Genomic DNA, 20,256 nt, shown 5'->3' with positions numbered 1-20,256 from the left:
TCCTGCAAGGATTATTAATTCTCAGTGCATGTATCTGGCTCAGGTTATGACTGCGTATATTTTTAGTTTCCAAATAAATGCTATTTGTACTGCAAATACAGATCTTTTCTTTAGATATTTGTGATAGTGTCTGTATCTCTGGTTGATAGCTATGGTCTCAGGTTCCCCAGGGAAAGCTATGCAAGTCTTACGAGATGTGAGAAGTAATAAATGTTCCTAATACATGCAAATTAGCTGGAAAAGCTGAAAAAAGTCACACAGAGTATTCCTGCCTGCTTTCATCTGAGAAGACTGGTTGCAGCTCCTTATATATACCCAGGTCAGATTTAATTGTATGAAATGAACATACAATACATTTGTCGCAGCACTGGGAGCTCTCTGCACAATTTAAGACCCTGACAAAGTATTTGAATGCTTAATCTTTGGTTCCAGCTGTTCAGACTAAAATGGTATTGCAAGTTTAAGTGGCAAAAGTAGTTTGCATCAATTCAATTAGAGTGTATGTGTTGTAGCAGCACTGTCCTCTGTACACCCTGCACATTAGGTTTTCAGTCACCTTGAACTCCTGGCTGGACTCTGGCTGATGAACTTGCAGCTCGAAATAATCTGGAGGGATCTTGTACAGTAAATGGATTGAAAAAGACATTTAGGATCCAAGGTCTAAAATGATCTTGAAATCAGGAGGAAATCCCAATGTTGCTTTTCATCCCAGTTGTCCTCTGCCAAAACTGCAGCAATTCCTTTCTTAATTAAGGTATATTTCTTATAGAAAAGAATCAACGGAGAAAAGTGAAGCAGTAGTTTCCAGACTTATCAGCTTTCAAGATGGTTTGAAGAATCAGAGAAATAGTTGGTTTAAAGCTTTGCATTGGGCAGAGCATGGTATCTCGGCATTAACAGGTTGTGGAATAGCTGCAAAGTAGGTTTAGGATTAGTTGCAAGTAAATTAAATTCTACTAGGAGTAAACAATGACCCTGAAATTTCCCCTTAAGCTATGTTTTTTGGTTGTGTTCACCTGTAAGATTTAAGCAATTAAGGAAAAAAAATATTACTCTAAACAAAATTATATTGCTTAGAAATGTATTTTCATAGAAGGATTTTTTTGTTGCCTTTGATTTGAAAAGTCTGGAGGGAAACAGTGGTCTACTAGAGCTTCAAGGTAAACCCAGTTAAATATTTAGATGAAAGTTTTAGTTTATATACTTCTTTATGAACAACAAGTGCAAGCAACCTTACTCTAGTTTAGACACTGAACATTTAACCATGAAGTAAGGATTCTTTGGGGAGAGGGGTATCTGCGTGTTTTGGTTACTAAATGGGGCTTTTGCCATTTCCATAGGTTTGTATTTTTGTGGCTGGCAGCCCCAGAACTGTGTGCAAGACCCATGCCCTTGGATCACTGGGATCCATTTGGATAGAGGCAGTGCAATGATTAAAAATAAATGTTGACAGATAAACTCTCTGTGGCCCATATGTAGCTGGAAGGGGTTTTCCCCAGCAGCTTCGCTTGAGGGAGTCTGTAGCTCTCAACCCATGAGCCCAGGGAGTGTTGAAAGGTGCATCAGAGCACAAGATGATGTAGTTGTTAGGAATTTTTTTGCATAATATTCTGTTGTATTAGTAATGAGAATTTTATATGAGTAAAGAGGTTTAATTATTGTAATGAGGTTGTAGTTTGGGCTGATTTTCTGTTGAAACATTGGACTTTGTGACTTGTGTTGACCGTTGTGTGCCTCTGAGAGTAACTGTACACAAGATGTATGCAACAACATACATGGAAGAATTGTTTCATAGTTTCATAGTTTCATAGTTTTGTGCGGGTTGGAAGGGACCTTAGAGATCTTCGAGTCCAACCCCCCGGGATTCGAGCCTCTGTGTAGCAGAGCGGCACTTCTACCACTTGCACCACAGGGGATTCGAACCCAGGGCCTCTGGTGTTTCTGTCTTGTACTCAGTAGAGCTTAATCTTTGTGACCAATTCTTAGTAGTATTTACAGGGGTGCATGGAATAGCTAGTCCAGACTTAGGAGGTCACTCTATCCCTTTTGCCACGTGTATTTTTAAATTAAAGAAATAATTTGTTGTCTATTCTTTTTATTTAGGTTGGAAAATGAAAGCTTATATCCCATTTGTTTTTCTGTTTAAAAAACATCATGAGAAAAATACTTTTTTTATAGTTAGAAGTTCCTGGTGGTGTAGGGAACCTGCTTTGTCAGGGGGGTTGGACTTGATGATCTCTAGAGGTCCCTTCCAATCCCTACAATTCTGTGATACTGTGAAGTAATTTATAACATTTGTTCAGTGTCAGTAAGTATGTTTCATGTTAAAAGTTTAGTTCACTTGACTTTCTATTTTCTAATAATTACAGCTTTGTTTCCTACTCAGTAGGAAGATGTAAATGCAAGAAATGAGCCATGTTTCAAACTTTATTTTAAGCTTTCATTGGGAAATTAATCTCACTGAAGTAATTCTTTTTCTTGCTACTCTGATCAAAGAAAAGATGTATGTCAGAATAATAATATAAATATAAATTTGGTCATCAGTGTAATACTAAAATATGTGCTGATTTTTATGGCAATAGGGTGATGTAGTAAACTTGCAGAATAGATGTTTACCTAAACTTTTAGTACTTCATATAAAGGGAAAAAAAAAGATAAGTATTGAAGCACTACATGAGCAATGACTGGGCTACTCATAAACTATCACATTTAATAGGTTGTAAAGATCATGTTATGAAAAATAATGGAAGTTCTGCCACTTTATATTACCGCTAGTTCTTCTCATCTGAGTAGCACCTTACAGTCATGGCTTCCAGTACTGTTTGCAAATGACAGTAAAAGAACAGAATCAATCTCTTACTCTACTTTAACCTTTACAGCTTATTTATTTGGAGTAGGCAACCATACCATTTCTATCTTGCTCTCAGAATATTGAGGCTAAGGAGGAAATAAATGACCAACAACTAAAATTTGAAAACTTTGAAAAGGTCAAAGTATGGTGGTTTAGGACTGTTTGCATGTCTTAGTTTTATCAGATGGCATGCAATTAAATAACAATAAATAATAAGTCCTCCATATAAATATATATGTATAAAATCAGTAGTGTTTGAACAATCAACTAAAACAACAGTTGTTCTGTTGAGTTTACATGACAATACCACAAAATAATCACATTTAATAAAAGCATTTAGATTTATTATTTTTAATATTTCTTCTTTTGGACATATATGTACTTACGTAACAAGTATGGTGTTGGAGAAAAGACTTCTGTGTTTACTCTTAACAAAATGTGTGAAGTTCATTTAGTAGAAAACAGTGGAACTTTGCTTTTTCCTTACCAAACTTTGATAATCGTAATGACAAATGATCTTCAAGTTCCTTGCCTATTCAGATATTGTACTACAGTTAGATGCATTGATCCATTTGGAATATGCACTTACTGTACACATTCAACTGAGCAGTATTTTCAGTTTGAGGGGGTAGGAGCGATAGAAGGGGACATCAAAGCCAAAGAATGGAAATGATAAGCCTAACAGAAGATCTAGTTCTAACTGCGAGACATGGTCAGATAATATCTAACAGATAGCTAAAACATCTGAGGCTTAGGGTGCTATGATCTCAGAAGATTATGATGTTAGATCACATAATATTATATAAGAGAAGAGGTTTTTTTAGTTTTGAATTATCTCATTTTTTTGTAATTTTGAAGTCTATCAGTTCCTTCGGTAGGCTCTGGCAGAACATGTTTTTCTTTTACATTGGCAGTTATATTTTTGTCTTGCTTCACCATAACCTGCTCTCCTTTAATAGAAGTCTGTCCTAAGGCTGGATATGCTTGTTTTCTAATGATTAAGTGTGATCTCTCCAAACTATAGAATCTGAAACTTTGAACTCAAATCTAAGTATGTGTTCCAACTTTCTTGTCTTTTTAATGAAAGAACACCTTCAGGAGGCAGTTGGTTTCTCTAGTCTGTGCATTGGCTGCAGAGTTGAGCTAAAATGAAAAGTACTGGGTTCTTGCTCCTTTTTGGATGGTAATACTTATGTGAGAGGGATTTCTGTGATATAGGTGGATTTATTTGAAGGTGATGTAGAAGAAAGGAAAGTAAGGTGTTTTCAGACCCCTTAAAGCTATTGACTTAATATACATTTGTAGGCCTTTATTTGCTATTCCTCTAGATTATTTAAAACCTAGTAGCCTGCAACAATAATTAATTACTGAATGTTCCTCCTTTAGATGTCCCTTTGCTGAAAGACCTCAGAAGCATAATATGTTGTAATTAGTTCTATGCCACTTAATCAGTTTACTGCACAGCATATCTTGGGAAGAGGTTTATTGCTCTCTGTGTTTACCAGAGCAGTCCTCTGACAATGTGAGTGTCTCTGATGCATGAAGAATTAATGCATTTTTCCCAGTGAACTGTATCCAACCCTGCTAAACTGCTGACTTTATTTTTGAAGCGTGAGCTTTTACCTTCTTTGGTGTCTGTTCGCTTCACCATTGAGATGGGCAAGAACAAAGCCTAAATAAGAGGTCGTTACATGCAGATGATTTTCTATTTTAGTACAAACATCTGAGATGATAACCCAGCTCTTAGTGAGGAAAGTGGAATTGTCAGAGAAGGTTACCCTGGCAACAGGGTCACCTGGCAGGTCCTGCGATGAGGAGCCAGGCTGGGGCAGCGGGTGGCGTGAGCACAGTGATGATGAGGAAGGTGCAGGAGGTCAGTGAGTCCCTCAAGCTTCTCTGTGGCTTCCGTCAGCTCAAGGTGAATTCCTTTAGGAGTTTCACAAACCTGGCTTTCTGAATACAAATGGCCTGTAGGAATTGCCAAGGGCACAGCGGAACAGAGGAGAAGGCATTATGTTTAGAAAAGTATTTTTATCAAAAGCTTTATTAGTTACCTGTTTTGAGAAGAGTAGACATTCCTTGTGTAGCCTATCTATGGCTGCTTTCTTGTTCACGTTTTTCCTGAACAACTGAACTGTTTGCTGTTGAAGAGATGGGAGACTTGGGGTGCAGCACCACTGTGCTGGGACTTCACAGAGAGTCTAGATCTTAGCTATTGCTGCTACACAGATGGCCTTTAGAAACACCTCTAGCAGCTTTGAGTTAGAGTATGGTGCTTGATATGACTAAACAGAAGTATGCTTGATCAATTTATCCAATTCCCACAGAAGGTTTTGGAGCTAGAGGAAACCTGAATGCCCTTGAGGTTAGTCACTGTGGGCTCCAAGGCAAAGAAATGCAAATGCTCAGAAAAAACTGCTCATCACCATTGGCAGACCTGAATCTGATTCCTCATAAAGATTACAGGTATAAAAGAGATGCGCTGTATAATGTAGTGCTTAATGATGTAAGGGAGAATGAAAATGAAAAGGGAGGAATCCATGTAAGGAAAATAAGGAGAGTAGCACAAAAAGAGGTGTGGGGTGTAAGTTGAAGTGTGGTTTGGAAACAACAGTTCATGTTCTTCTATCTCTTCTTCCCTCCCTCCCCGCCCCTCCTCCTCTCCAAGAAAAATTAAATATGGAAATTAAAAAGCAATCTACTTAAAGCAGATAAAGTAAATAAAGTAATGTAATTAGCAGGTAGATATTAATCACTCCCTATGTTTATCTCTTGTCTGTTTTCATTTTCTTCACTAAGCTATTAGATTTCACTATTGCTGTTTGCTGGGGCTTGTAAGAAATTCACTGCACTTTGCCATCCTGAAGGCATTTTTTTCTTGATTCAGGATTGTCAGTGAGTTGTTGCATTCTGTCTCCTCATAATTAGTGTGCCTGCTAACCATGTCTGCTGTCTAAACTAAATTGCTCAGTTGGAAGCAAATGAGAAAATGTAGTGATGCTATTCTGTATTCAGTGCTCTCGTCCAGGACTGGTGGTTTTTTGTGTGTGTGTGGTTTTGTGTAGTTTGTTTTTTTCTCCAAAGAATTACCAGCTTTTTCCAAAGCACCATTCTAACATTCTGTAAATGTCTACATGACAACTTCCTCCTCTCTCACATTGTGCAAGACTGTGCATCAAGCTGCAATGGAGAGAGAATTGAACTTGTGACTTCGTTAGTGAGAAAATGGTGTTCTTGATACTTTTCTCAGTTTTGCCTGAGGTAAGGGGTGAGGACTAAACTCCTCCTCAATCCTTTTGTGAAATGGAGATACAGCAGATATACATTAGTTTAACACAATAGTGTTAGTGCTTGATAACAGTAAAAGAAACACAGTTCAGGAGCTGCAAAATCATTCCGAACTACTCTTAACTAAGGTCTGCTTCTCTTTTGTGCTAGAAGTAGTGGTATAGCTAGAAGTCTCCTTCCAAGATTTATTTTTTTCTTCACTTGTGCCAGGAAATTTTATCTTTTTCAAGAATATCTCAAAAATGACCTCAGATGTGTTTGAAGCTGTCTGTATTGTCTTAAAGGTTTATACTTCTGCTCTATTTTACAGAATCTTGCCAAAGGAGTTAACTGATATTTGTTAACTTTATTCACTGAATGGTTTTACCCAAGCGTATATTATCTTAGGTTTCCTTAAGGAAAAAAATGTAGCTTAAGACTCAATGGTACTTGCTTTGTATGCAAATCAGATGGTCCAAGTTACTGTAAATGTGCTGCTGGGCCATTGGTAAACTAGAAATCAGTGAGGAGGTCTATGAAATTCACAAAGGAAAAGCAAATTCTGGAAGCTCTATAAGGACAGTTATTACTAGCAGGAAGTATGAATTCATGCTCAAGTACCCAAGGTTTTCCTTTTGTGAGCTTCTCCCTCACCTTCTTTATTTGTACATAGTAGCCTGTTAAAGAGCTTGGGTTATTGGCATATTTAATAGAATACAAAAAAGAACTAAAATTTCAGCTATTCAGTTATTAACAATCAGCTAAGAGTTCTTATAAGAAGAATGAGGAATGATAAGACTGGGCATAATCCTAACTTTCAGATGTGCTTTCTGCAATACCATTTGCCACCCTGAACATTCAAGAGATCAAAGCAGCAAATACTGTCTAGATACTGTAACATGGTCTCATGAAAGTAATATCCACTATATCTGCTTGTGCAAAGAGGAAAAGTTTATGAATCATGGAATTTTGTATGAAAAACATAAGTTGCAGTTTAAAAGATAATGAACTACAATTTAAGACATGACTGGCTCTCAAACATGAGTGTAGCAGTAGACTGCTCTTTCTCCAAGTGCGCTGCCACTGTTATCCTGGTGATAAAGATGGCAATCTTTTAAATTGCACTTAACAAAAGTTCTATAGCATGATACTAAGATAGCAATCTATTGCTAGAAATGCTAAATGATATTTTGAAAAGCTATAACTTCCTTGCATAAGTACTCTTGTCAAATGCTAATTAAATACATAGACATTCTCTTGCCAATTTAATAACTTGCATCATTTTTGCTCCTCAAGTTTTTGTAATTGCTTGGCTGTGTTCTTCAATATTCTATTCAAGCAAAGTATTTAACTTTCTAATAATCAATTGCTACATTCCTCTGCGGTGAGACTAATGAAAGCATTGCATCTGGGGTTTTGCATGTGTGCCCAGAACATACTATTTAGTAACACACCTTAACAGCAGTCAAAAATAGTATGCTCAGTTATCTACCACTGACTGTAGGCTGCCTGGTAATCATTCCAAAATTGCAATAAGAAATTTTTCATCTGGGCAGGAATGAGTAATATTGTTTCAAAGTAAAAGCATTTAACGAGGTCCAGCATGTCTCATCTAGAACTCAAAGTTTTTTAGAAGCTTCTTCACAGAGTCTGTGCTGGAGTGCTAATAAGAATGACTCATGATTTTCCATTCACACCACTGCCCTTAGTTTGACAGCAACTCAGACTGGAGGCATTTACACCACACTTATGAAGTTGGTATATTTTACAGACAGGTAGCTTGTAGCTCGTGCTTCATCTGTCTGGACCGTTTGGGTTGATGGAGCTGAATTTGTGCTGAAATGCCAGATTGCTTGTGCAACTGGCTTCTTAACACTTGCTTTGGGGCTTGAGTATTGTTTGGTATGTTTCAAGTCAGGATCAACTTTCATAGACTGATGTGTCTAGCAAATCTGATGCTTTTAAAGTGATTAGGATTAAGATAGTGCAAAAAAGACAAACGTTTTTAGTTGTAATGCATTAGAAAAGTAAAAATCAACGAGAGTTAAATTTTTCTATTGTGCCCTTCTTGATGCTCAAACCAAACTGTTTCATGCTCGTCTCTGAGCTTGAAATTGCTGTGAAGGAGGACTAGTGCAGAAATGTTTGACAGCTGGGTAATAAGGGCAATTATTACTTTAAACAAAAAATGTAACTATGAATTCAGTGTTGCAATTCATTGTATTTTGGGGATTTCTGTATAGAAACACATTAACTAGTTACTTTTTGATTATGAAATTATTTAATAAAACACTAATATTTGAAAGAAACTGACTGAAAATCTGTATTTATAATGACTGTGTAATAGCTGAGGAGGTGTCGCTGAATTATTAAACACTGTTAGACTCCTGTCTTTAGTAATGGCAACTTATGATGTTACACGACACTTCTACTTAAATTAGTAGCTTCTTATGGCAGATACATATTAAATGCAACTGTACTACTTGGATTTTTTGAAAGTAGTTACAATTACAAGGTACCTAAATCATTCTTAATGCATAGTTGCATAAAACAAATTGAAGCTTTAAGCGTTCATTAAACAACTTTGGAATAGGAGAGAGTAGTAGGATTTGGTCGTTTGAAGAAAAAGCATTACTTGTAGGCAACTTTTTTTTTTTTATTTGAGCTGCCATTAGTTACGCTTCTTGTTTTTTTTTCAACCCCATTAGCATGCCCCATTATCTGAACTCTAGGTGTGAATGCTGGTTAAGGAGTAAAAAAACTCACTTTACCTGCACTCGGAGTAATATCTCACCTGTTCACAGCGAATTACTGTTGAGTCATTCAAGAGTGTTCTTTTCCCTGTTGTGGAGTAGAGTAATGCCGCCTTTTTTCATCTGCACCCTTAAACTCCTCCTGTTTAGGGGCAAGTCTGTGGCTCTTTGGAATTTCTTGTGTCTTTCTGACTTTTCTCTAGAGCTCTGAAAACCCCTCAATCCCTGTGATGAAGCCACTGTGGTCTCTCAGAAGTCAGCACCATAGCTTTTGGCTATCTGCATAGTCTCTGGCTATGTGCTGTTTGAGATCATGTTTTTAGTTGCCCTCTTATCCTCGAGTAAAATACTCTTTCTAATTCTGTTTCAGTGTATCTAGAGCCACATTTATCTGTTCAGAATGTCATCTTTTTGTTTATCTCTAATACATTTTTTATTTTATTTGAATCACAGTTTGGTGAAGACTTGGCCTTTAGATGATTAAAACCATTTTAACACAGCATTATATCTACTTTTACTCTACTTTGCATGATTCCAGGCCGTGATTGGTAGCAGAAACAATTACATTTATTTTAACTGGAAGCTATTTTACCTATTCTTTCCCAGTTATTAAGCAGGAAGGTTACTGATCCTAATATAATTGCATGGAATGGAGCAATATTTTTTCATTATGAATGAGCTAACCAAGAGAATTAAGTAGTTACTTACACTGTTTAGAAAGTATTTAAGTTTGAGGGTAAAATAAGATACTAATAATGAAAATAAATGGATGTGTATGCAGATAGCGTTTGCAGAATGTCTAATTAAAACAACATTTCTGTGATCTGTATACATGAAGCCTTATTCTCCTGTGGTTAAATAATGGTGGAAAAATCTCAAAATTAACAAAAATGAACCCATAAACTTATTCTAGAGCTCTGTATATCCCTGGCCTATGCCTTAAGTTAAATTCTCAAGTAACATCTACAGAATTCAGATTATAATTCACTAAAAGGTGGCTTGATGTTTTCAGTATCTACAGAGCAGTGTTTCTGCCCATTGTCAATCTACAGCTTTGTCACGTTTTTGGTTTTTTTTCTCTCTTTTTTTTTTTTTTTTCTTTTTTTATTTGTAGAACTGGAAACTAACATTGCAAATCTCAAAGTTAAAAGTTGTGTTTAGGTGAGTTCAACAATAGGTAGATGTAGAGTTGATGGGGGGGTGAAATCTATATGAGTAAAAACTTTAATCTCTAACAGCAGTTAGAGGGGACAGGGAACTTTACAGTTCACTAATACTGCAATACTTTCAGTGGAGAACTTAAGTCCTGTTTAGCTTGCCAAACATTATTTCATCCATGTGGGTGATATCAGAAACGTTTTCAGTATTAGCCTCTAGAACATATTCCAAGAGAACAGGCCAAACTTAGCTGTCTGTCTTGTTTTGTTTTATAAATATAATGGTCATTGTTTTCACAATAAAATTATGGAGTTACACTATTATGAGCCATTTTTATGTCTTCAAAAAACATCTGTCTCTTGAGATCATGGGGGCTAGAATTATTACAAATCAGTTCTCTTTGAAATAGGTCTTAAACTCATCAGTGTCACAGGGTATCTAATACTGAGATATGTGGGATAGATGTTAGAAATATAGAACACCGTATGCACCTGTTCTGTGCATTTCATTTCCTGAAGCAGCAGTTCACTCTGCCTGTGCTTTGACTTCTGCTGAGCTGTTATTTCTCTTTCTCTGCTTTGTGCATCAAGCCCACAGTAACCCCTTCAGAATAGCTTTCAGTTAAGTGCTTGCAGTAAAGTGAGAGGTACTTTGGGCACAGATGTGAAAAACTGTCCAGTAGGAACCTCTCAATAAGGTCATCTATCTGAGCACAACTAGAAAATGTTTGCCATTTGTTTAACTAAAACTTAGTTTTTGCTGTTAGGCTCTTAGGCTGAACTGATTGTCTAGTCTGAAGCAACTGTGTTTGCACTCCGACCGTTGGGGAAGAAAAAAAAGCAGCAGTGGGGACAGAGAGTGGGGTGCTGTTGAAACAGTTAGATGAATTTGAAGCAAGACTGACTCTAATATTTACAGCTTGTGAATGATCATGATTATTTTGTTTTGATTCAGCTAATTGCATTTCCAGATAGCATAACTAATGATCAATACACTGGATTTTCTCTGATTGAATGTTAACTGCCTTATGAATTTGAGATTTCTGGCAGTACTTATCCTCTTCTTCATCCATGATGTATTTACTAAGAGGGAAATTTTTACTAACTGTTTGTCAGGCCAAACTTTAGAATGTATTGGAATACTCTTGCTTAAAGTGATAATAGTTTTAGAAGCAGTAAATGATTGTGTAAAATTCAAGCAGCGTATCACTTAGAATCTGCATGTGATAACCCTATGCTTCCAAAAGTAAGGTCATATGAAAGCATCAAAGCAGTCCATTTGAAAACCAGCATTCAAAAAATGACCAGTCAAACAAAGCAAAATGTAGTCAAATGAGCAAATGAAAAAACATGTCACTCTCTCCTCCACTGGAATGCAGTAGTTCAGGACCATTAGAGAAATTATCTAGTAATAAAAATCAGGTCAACAAAATTGGTTTTCTTTTAATTGCTCTGGATTTCTTTAAGGTGTCCTGGCATCCTAGAAACTTTTTAAGCAACAGACACAAACTGAAATGCTATGAATATTCATGTGATTTCCAGGAGAGAGTAACAAATGAGATCTAAAAGTTCAAGGCATTATGTTTTTGCCACTTTAACTATGAACTCTCTATTGCTTTATACCTAGAAGCTGACACTTTGGAAGTGTAGTTTGAGCCTGAAATGTCAGTGGCAGTACTGTTAACAGACCAATCTCAACCAGCTTTCTGCTGCATGGGTATACAGACCAGGTCTTGATTCTTAAAGCAGAAATGAGTGCAAAAGTTATAAATTACATTGGAGTTCTTACCAAAGTAATTTTGTCTTTAGTCCAGCTGAATTTCATTGTGGAGCCATCCCTCTGAGTTCTGTGAAAAGTTTATAGTGTGTTTAAACAAAGCTCTTGGTCTGTCAAGTCTGTACCTGTTTACAGGAAAACAATATTATATTTAGAAATTTATATTCTGCAACTGGGATATATTGAAAGAGAAAAGGCAGCAGCTTTTTAGACTAAATTATAACTTGGAATATTAATTTATTTTTTTAAATTATTTCAGGCAGTGAAATAATTCAGCAAAACTGAGAGGTTAAGTCCTCTTCAGTTGAGGAATAACTCATACCTTACTTATGAGAAAAAGCAAATAGCTAACTAGAAGACTATTCAGCTTGGATTGAATATTTGATCTGTGGTGTATATTAGAACAGGTTAAGGTTTCTAGTAGAGGAATCACAGTGAAATTATGGCCAGAAATTCATAAATTTGATTATATTGAAATGTCATACAAAGTAAGTCTCTGTAAATTCTCTCCTTATGTCTGTAATAAATATTTTTGTCAGTTGTGCCATAAATCATATTTGACTGTCTCTAGAAGGGAATTGTGCTTCTTGTTACCATTTAGATATCTGCACACCAGAAAACAGCAATAGTGAATTACCAAGATCATCTATTAAGACAATGAAAGCAATAGTTTGTCCATATCAGTCTTAATTCTTCCTCTGGTATGCCATATCCATATGTGAAGGGCAAGTGGTTGCACTAGCCTCAGTCTGTTCTTTTTCTGGAATTGAACAAGGAAAAGATCAGAGCCTTCACGACATGAGTACGTAACATGCAAAATGAGATTCTGTTACAAATGCTCCTATCCAAAAACTGACCCAATGCTGTGTGCCAGCAAAAGTATAAGCTGTACAACTTCTGGCAGTTGCAATGCTCTTCTAAGAAGAGATGGTGTTTGGCTCTGAGCATGTTCTCACTGCCAGACTCCCAGCTGCTCAAGTGCTGTTCTTGGTGTTTGCCATTGGTAGAGATAAGAACAAGAATTAAACCTGACCTGTTAGTTAAAGGGCTGCTTTTAATACTGCTTATTAAAATAATAGTTGTGTCTTCTCTTTAAATGTATCATTGGACTTCTTTTCCTGGTGCTGTTTTAGGGGACGTCGAATGTCTTTACTTGACGCAAATAAGAACATCTTACTTAATCATACAGCCTAAAATAGGTATTTCTGTAAGAACTGTGCATCTCTGATTATGAACAAATGCTGTTCAAATGGTTGAGATATTATTCTCCCTATTGCACTTCCGTATCATTCTGGATGGACATCAGGCAATTAGTCTTCAGGTGGATGACCTGGATTTCACATGCTGTGTATGAATGTCAGTGCTTTTTGGTTGTATGGAAGTACTGTCATATTTAAAACTGGAAAGCCAGTAGCTCACCTATCTTAAAATAAAGAGAATTAATATGATGCATTCAAGATAAATATGTTCATGTATATTAATAAAATATAAGTGGTTGTGGTATGAATACTAGCTGTTGTGCTTCTGAGAAATTACAGTTAAGCAAATAATTTGAAGTGGATTATCCATGCGATGAATTTTGTTCTTTTCCTATTAGCAAATCTGCTGTGGAAGCTTAATATATATCAGATATAGTTAATGTGTTAATTGATCTTTTGTATTGTTTAAGGTTGTTGCTTTTGATCTGTGAATTGCTTGCAGATGATTTGTGTTTAGGATGTACTGATAAGTCATCATTAAACTTTGACTTCATGTTATAGAGGAGGATAATTTTTTGATGTCCAGATAGAGTTGAAATTAGTTTCTGGTATGGACACAGTTTTATTGTGTGTTTTGTCTTTTTAGTGTGTGGAAGGGGTAGAAATGCGTGTGAAATGCTTGAAACCACTGTAATTAATAGCATAAACAATGCACGTTTGCATTCATTTTTGCTTTATTTGGTTGTTGACAACTGTTTCTAATCTTCACATAAGATAAATGTTTAGGGTGAGAGGAGAAAAAGTCTGCTCTACCTTTCTGGAAGAATTATTCTTGGGGATTTTCTCTGGTCTGTAGAGGGAAGCCCAAGTGATGTGGGGGTCATGTTTTTTCCTTAGAGATATAGCATCATAAAAATACCATGTACAGGTATGAAGCTTGTTATATTTGTCTGGAAGAGCTTGGCTCTCTTTTTTGCTTTCCATCAAATCTTGGAGGCACTACTGAATTGGTCCTTAGCCTGTTCTGCATAAAATTAAGTAAGCTGGGCTCCCTCATCCTCTGCTTGTAGGCCACGTGCTGTAGACTCCTGTTCAAATTGGTAGTCCTCCAATTTATGCTGTGAAGTTTCTGAGCATCGTTTCTATACTGGCCCACCCAGGTAGTAAGTACTGTATTCCAGGTGCTATCTCACCAGGGCTAAGTTTGGCCAAGGCTGGGTTGGGTGATGGGGTGAGGTCCTTCCAGCCTTCGTTACTTTGCTGTGGTCCTGTGTAGCTAAACAGGGGGCCCACTATTCTTTTTGCACTCAGCACTATTTAATGGGGCTGGAGCTCTGTTTCTGTTTAAACTGATGGAAACAAACTGTTTCCCAGACTTCACATGATGAAACATGAAGGTGGGCAAAGAACTGTCAAATGCCTTTCTCTATGTACTTTGTGTAGTTTGCGATGGTGGATGCAGTTGTTTATTATCTGTGCATCATGTAAAGGGAGGCTTGACACTTTGTGAAGCAGGAGGAAGCTGCAGCTTTCCCTAGAAAGCTTATCGTGTAGGATCTGATGTAAAATACTGAGTGGGTAAGTGCAAAGTGAAGCGAGAATGAAGCAGGACTGCAAATAACATCCCAGGAATACTTTAAATGTATTCTGTATCTGTCTCAAAAGATCTTTTAAAAACAGTGCTTCCATAACACATTTTGCAATAAACCCCAAATATCATTGCTTGTATGGGAGGCACTAAGAGCAGTGCCACAGCACAGTTTTGGAGGATAAATGAGTGAAGATGAAAACTCAGATTTAGTTGGTAGGTGTTTTCTTATGAGAATGCTTTGGACTGACAAATGACATCTGGTTTCAGAGGTAACAGTAGAGAGTGAGATTTCACTATTTAACAGGGCAGTTTTTAAAGGCAAAGGTGAATTCCAAAACTGCTGGAACGAAATATAGTAAGGGTTACACATAAAGCAGGTAGGAGGGGAGAATATTGCAGCAACCTGTGTCTGGAAGGTATGGAGAAGAATGTGGTGAATAATTGCATAGGTAAACATTTAAAAAGAAATCCTGGGAGCTCTGGTATCTTGGGTAAATTGCAATTGCCTGCAGACTGCTAGAAGGAATGAATGGAGTTCCCAGTTCATCCTCCAGAAAGATAAATTGACTATTTTCTGTTCGGTGTTTCCCAAGGGCTAGAACTTTCTGATATGGTAACTTGTATCAGGGCAGTCAGAATATTTTCAACTGTCCCTAGTGTGGCTGTTAGAGGAAGAGGTGGTCAGCGATGGAGACATTACAAAGTTGCCAGGTTTTTGAAGGCGATAAGGTTTGTGGTGACCACTTGTATGGCATTTCTTAAATGATTTGTTCTGAGCCTTCCGTTGTTGTGTGTTATGATGGTGAATACAGAGAAAGCTGTAAGTGTATCTGAGCTGTAAATGAAGAGCAAGACCATCCTTAACTCAAACCTTCTGTTCTCTAGTTATGTTTCATACATGTTCTTAAACAATAAATTTGGGTACAGTGTATGGCTTCTTATTAACTGCACTGCCTTACCACCTGCAACCCTTTTCTGACTAATTTACACCCACCCATAACTGTTCCTTACCACAATAAATTGCTTAAAGACCTGCTTTTGGGTCTACCTTTCTTTTAAAAGCAACCAGTAGTCTGATTTTCTACGTAATAGTCACAAAGCACAAGTGGAATGAGAATAATTTGTTTTTCTCCTGCTGAACAAAAGTAGTGTTTGTTCAGGAACTTGTTATTAAAAAAGTACATGCCAAGGAATATGTAGCAGTAAGATAACACATGCCTTGAGGAACTTAGTGCAGCACATGCTTTAGAAAATACTTTATTTTCGTATTTCGTTTTGAAAAGAAATGTCAAAATACAAAAAGCTAACAGGGAACTGTCACTAATGCACCAAGCAGGTTCCATTTGCATGTATTGCCTTCTAGTAAAAAAATAAATACATAAAAACCCAACTGAAACCATAATTAATGCTCTATATTACTAGTACGTATATGTAAATTTTAGCAGTTTAAGAATGTTGAAAACAAATTGGGATAGGCATAAAAATGGACTGTTGGAATCCAGACCTACAAACAGTTGTAAACTGTAAAATGTTCCCGTATGCATATCCTAACTTATACTGCATTGCAGGTATGGGACCCGGGTATGCAGATCAGTTGGTTTTGTTGCTCCCAGGTGTGTGTCTGCCTGCTTAGGAATAAATGTCTTCAATCTTAGAAAAATTATATCATCTTTAATGGCAGAAAGTAAAATCTACTTGTTTGAAATAGTTTCAGTCACCTTCCAGATATTTTGAAGTTGCTGCATCTCATGATCTGATGGTCATAGGCAAGAAGTCCAGATCTTTTTTACTATGTTAATTTTGCTCTCTGAGCTGTCTCTAAATCCTGAAGTAATGGTTTAGATGAACCACCTTCAACTCCCATGACCTTCAATATATTTTTGGCACAAGCAAAAATCTAACTGTGTTTGTTAAGAAATTCATCAGATAGAAGTAAATCTTTGCTCCAGTGCAGTGAATATAAATCATTTGCATATATATTATGTCTCATTTGCTTTGTAAAATAGGAAGTCTATATGTAGAGGGGCATAGTTTATTTATTGTTTTTGTTTTTTGCTACTGATCAGCTACTCTGTTTGGGGACATTCTGATGGTTTATTGTTCGGTGTTGCTGCTTGCCCTTCCTGCCCTTTGCTCTGCTGGCAGTGATGGACAGGTTGTTGATATCACCCAAGGTAGTCACTCATCTCAACTGATGAGTTGTGGGCTGTGCTACCTTAGCCATGAGGCTCTCCTATATGATTTTGTCTTCAAACCTAGCCAGGCTTACCTGGTCTGCAGTGCCTTGAAAGGCTCCTGGATACCTGTTCAGAGCTCAAGAGTTAAAATTTGCCTTTGAATTTTTGTGCCAACTTATAGGAGAGATTTCAAAGCAATACAAATAGGAAAGTAGCATGTTTAAATAACTGCAGTTTTCTTGTCTAACTCAGGTCTTACCCAGAATGACTTTACAATAAAAGAGCTCTTTGTAAATACTTCAGAGTGCCTGATGTACTCAGGCCTCTGCGGGAGCATCTGAAAAGTTTTGTAATGTAGGTGACGTGCATTAACATAAGTATGATGCTATTTTACTTCTACAGATCACGTTCTGTAAGGTTAACACAGTTTTTTAGTTGTACTGATTTCAGATACAAAAGAAAGAATTTGTGTTACTCCAAAATATTTGTTACTACTCATACAAAGAGGCATTTTTTTTTTCCCCAGCCTTGGGAAAGGTTCCCTTTTCTTTTGAAAATCAGTTTAATTAAAATGTCTCCCAAAATCCTGTAGATTTTAAACAGCTTGACTGTTAAATTACAACATCAATTGTTACATTATGTCTTAGTTTAACTAATTTTTGAGCTACTTTTCTTCCCCTATTTTTTTTTCTATGCTGATCTTTATAAATCATTGTGTGTTGAATCATTGTGTGTGTGGCCATTCTGTAGGTGAGCAAGAAATGTGAGTTTTCAGATGCCTTTTCCCCTCTGACTGGTCAGTGTAGCTGTCTGCAGTTATATTTTAAAATATATTTTTTCCTTTTCACATTTGTTCTTAATGGTGTCAAATGCAGTAGATACGATTGTGTGTTGAAACCTTCATAATGCCCAAGGTCTGTAAGCGTAGAATTAAGATTTAATTGAGATTTTCTGCAACATGATGAAGTTTACATCATAAATGAAGTACTTGAATGAGCAATCTCTTTGAATTAAGTTAGCTATGTAGAAGTTTAAACACCAACTTGTTCAAATACAGTAACATTTTATAGACTGTGAACAAGTACAAACTGCTCAGGATTCACATTGTTAATTATAGTTATGAAATATTTAACAATCTTACCCTAATATTGTCTTGTTATTTGTATCTTCTCCTTTTTCACCATTTCAAATTTTACTTAATTACAGATGCAAGTTTTTGTGGAATACAAGTTTTCTTATGGTGAAAGTTGGAAAAGAGGAGGTAGATGTAACTTCTTGGGAGATTTTATCACATTTCTTTCCCTTCTGTCATTTTCATTTCCCTCTTATTTTCTGATTTCAGACTAGCTGGACCTGGTTCAAACACTCGTGCTATTTTGACGATATTTATGGATCAGAAGAATATGATTTCCATGGCAACTGCTCCAGGTTTTGAGCAAATATCAGCTTTGAAGGTGATTTCTCTTTCTGGGCTTGTATTTTGTGGTTATTTGATTAACCCCAGGAGGGATTTAGATCTTGTTTATAAACAGAGGACTTAATTTGAAGAAGAAAAGCAAAGTTCAAAATAGAGTGGAATGTTCTAAATATTAGATCCATCGGTGGAGTTCTGTTAGATTCTTGCTTGTCCTTGAGTACGATAGATCGTACAGCTGTTAAAAAGTAATCTTTTTGCTCATAAGTTACCATATTGCATAGAATCATGTTATTTCATAGTTTCTAAGTAAGTGTGCTGAAAGACTTATAGTTTTGTGGGCCACTGGCTGTCCATTTGGTGATGATATACATGCTGTGGGCAGACATGTGTGGTGGGCAGACATAAGTGGTGACAGTATAGCTGCTAGGCTGAAGTGTAGAAGTTCTGAAATTGGTGGGTTACTTTTGTAGGTTTTTTTCCAAATACTACTTTTCAAGTAAGGAATTGCTATAGCTATCACAGATATTTTTGTCTGTGAGAGCAACCAAGGTGTTGCATATTGTCAAAAATAAGACTGGAGTATAAATGTTATCATTCATTTTGAAGTACTTGTACTGCACAGAAGTTCTAAGAATCCAACTTAAGCAAAAGTGATCTGAATATATTCAAGTGACTTCTCGTGTTGCGATGTGGATAGTACAGGCTGAAAGAGGGGTGCAAGTACCAATGATGTAGATGGAGGCTGTGCTATAGAGCCTATGGGCAGGGAGGACAGGATGCATCAAAACATCCTGCTGAGAAGTGGGCGCTTCTTGTGCCTGGCAGCTGTTAGGCAAAAACCTTGATGGCAGCTGTTTGCTGTTACTTACTGTTTCTGTTAGAAGATCCAAGTGGTGGGTCTTTCAATTATGAGCCAAAACTTGCTCTGTAAAAGCTGATAATTAATGATAAATGTTTTAGGACCAAAGAATTCTGTTTCTAATGCCTAATTTGCCTGTGTTTTTGTCTCCTATCACTAGTAGACCTTAATCTTGAAGCAGCTGTAACAGACTTGTACACAGCACTAGATAATTCCCAAGCAGTTGATATTTATTGCTTGCCATTACATAAAAGAGTATTAAATTTAGAGATTCATGAAGAAGTGCATATCAAAGTTTGATAAGTGTTTCATGAATTGTTCAAAAATCGACTAGATTAAAAAATAATGAATTCATTACCTAAAACATGGAATAATTCCTGCTGAGGCCCTGCTTTCCTGACTGTTGTTCAGCAGGCAGCAACTCCAGTGCTGCTGGTGCGTGTGCATGTGCTTATGTGCATGTGAGCTGTTGTGGGAATTACCTACATTTGCTGGTGTAACATTCATTCTTCATGGTGCTCCTGTCTCAGGGAATGGGTCAGGGGACTTGTAGGGTACAGCATCATGTGTTTACCTAGCGAGTGAATTTTAAATGTGTCTTAGTACATACTCGTAGGAAGGCAAAAAGAGTCTGCATGCATTTTCTAGTTTTGGTTTGTTTGTTTGTTTGTTTTATGTACACAGAATGTATTTTGGGAAAAAATACTGAAGTTATTAGTTATAAACAGAAACACCTCTCCATGTCTTAATGTTAGAGACCTTAATTATGACTTTTCAACATCCTGGCTTACGGAAGTAGCTACACTAGATGGGATATATTCTAGAGATAAAGAGCTAAAATCTACTTAGTTATAGAAAAGGGAAGAGGGATCCCACTGTGGACCAGTTCAGTGTCAACTGAACTCAAGCCTCTTTCCCTCCTCATTACTCCCAAAAATCTGTAAGACAAAGCAGCATCCATGGACAAATAACCCACGAGATTTGGGGGTCAGTGTGCAGATATGTATTCCTGTGGGGATGGAATTCTGAGCGCCCATGCAGTTGTTATGTTGGGAGCTGCCTTCTAACAACCACTGTTCCATCACACGTCCTGCATTATGCTGCCACAATCAGCATCTTGTCACTGGCCGTCACAGTGACAGCAGCCTGTAAAACCATATGACTTGCCTTCTTTTGCTGTTGAGCTTGTTCTTTGTGTTTCTTCATTT

The 20,256-nt window shown here is 36.9% G+C and overlaps 1 long non-coding RNA gene across 1 annotated transcript in view; it reads left to right on the top strand.

Moving 5' to 3' along the window:
* Window positions 1-20,256, top strand: part of LOC107317083 — a 183,757-nt gene that overhangs the window by 87,897 nt on the left and 75,604 nt on the right. Inside the window, exon 3 of the long non-coding RNA XR_001556731.1 lies at window positions 18,115-18,226. This is a non-coding gene — a long non-coding RNA (uncharacterized LOC107317083). The remainder of the gene's footprint in view (window positions 1-18,114; window positions 18,227-20,256) is intronic.

This window comes from Coturnix japonica, chromosome 8 (assembly GCF_001577835.2).
Source record: "Coturnix japonica isolate 7356 chromosome 8, Coturnix japonica 2.1, whole genome shotgun sequence".
In the NCBI taxonomy this organism is placed as follows: Eukaryota; Metazoa; Chordata; class Aves; order Galliformes; family Phasianidae; genus Coturnix; species Coturnix japonica.
Note: the sequence above shows the minus strand (reverse complement) of the source record. Positions and strands in the feature narration are given on the sequence as shown.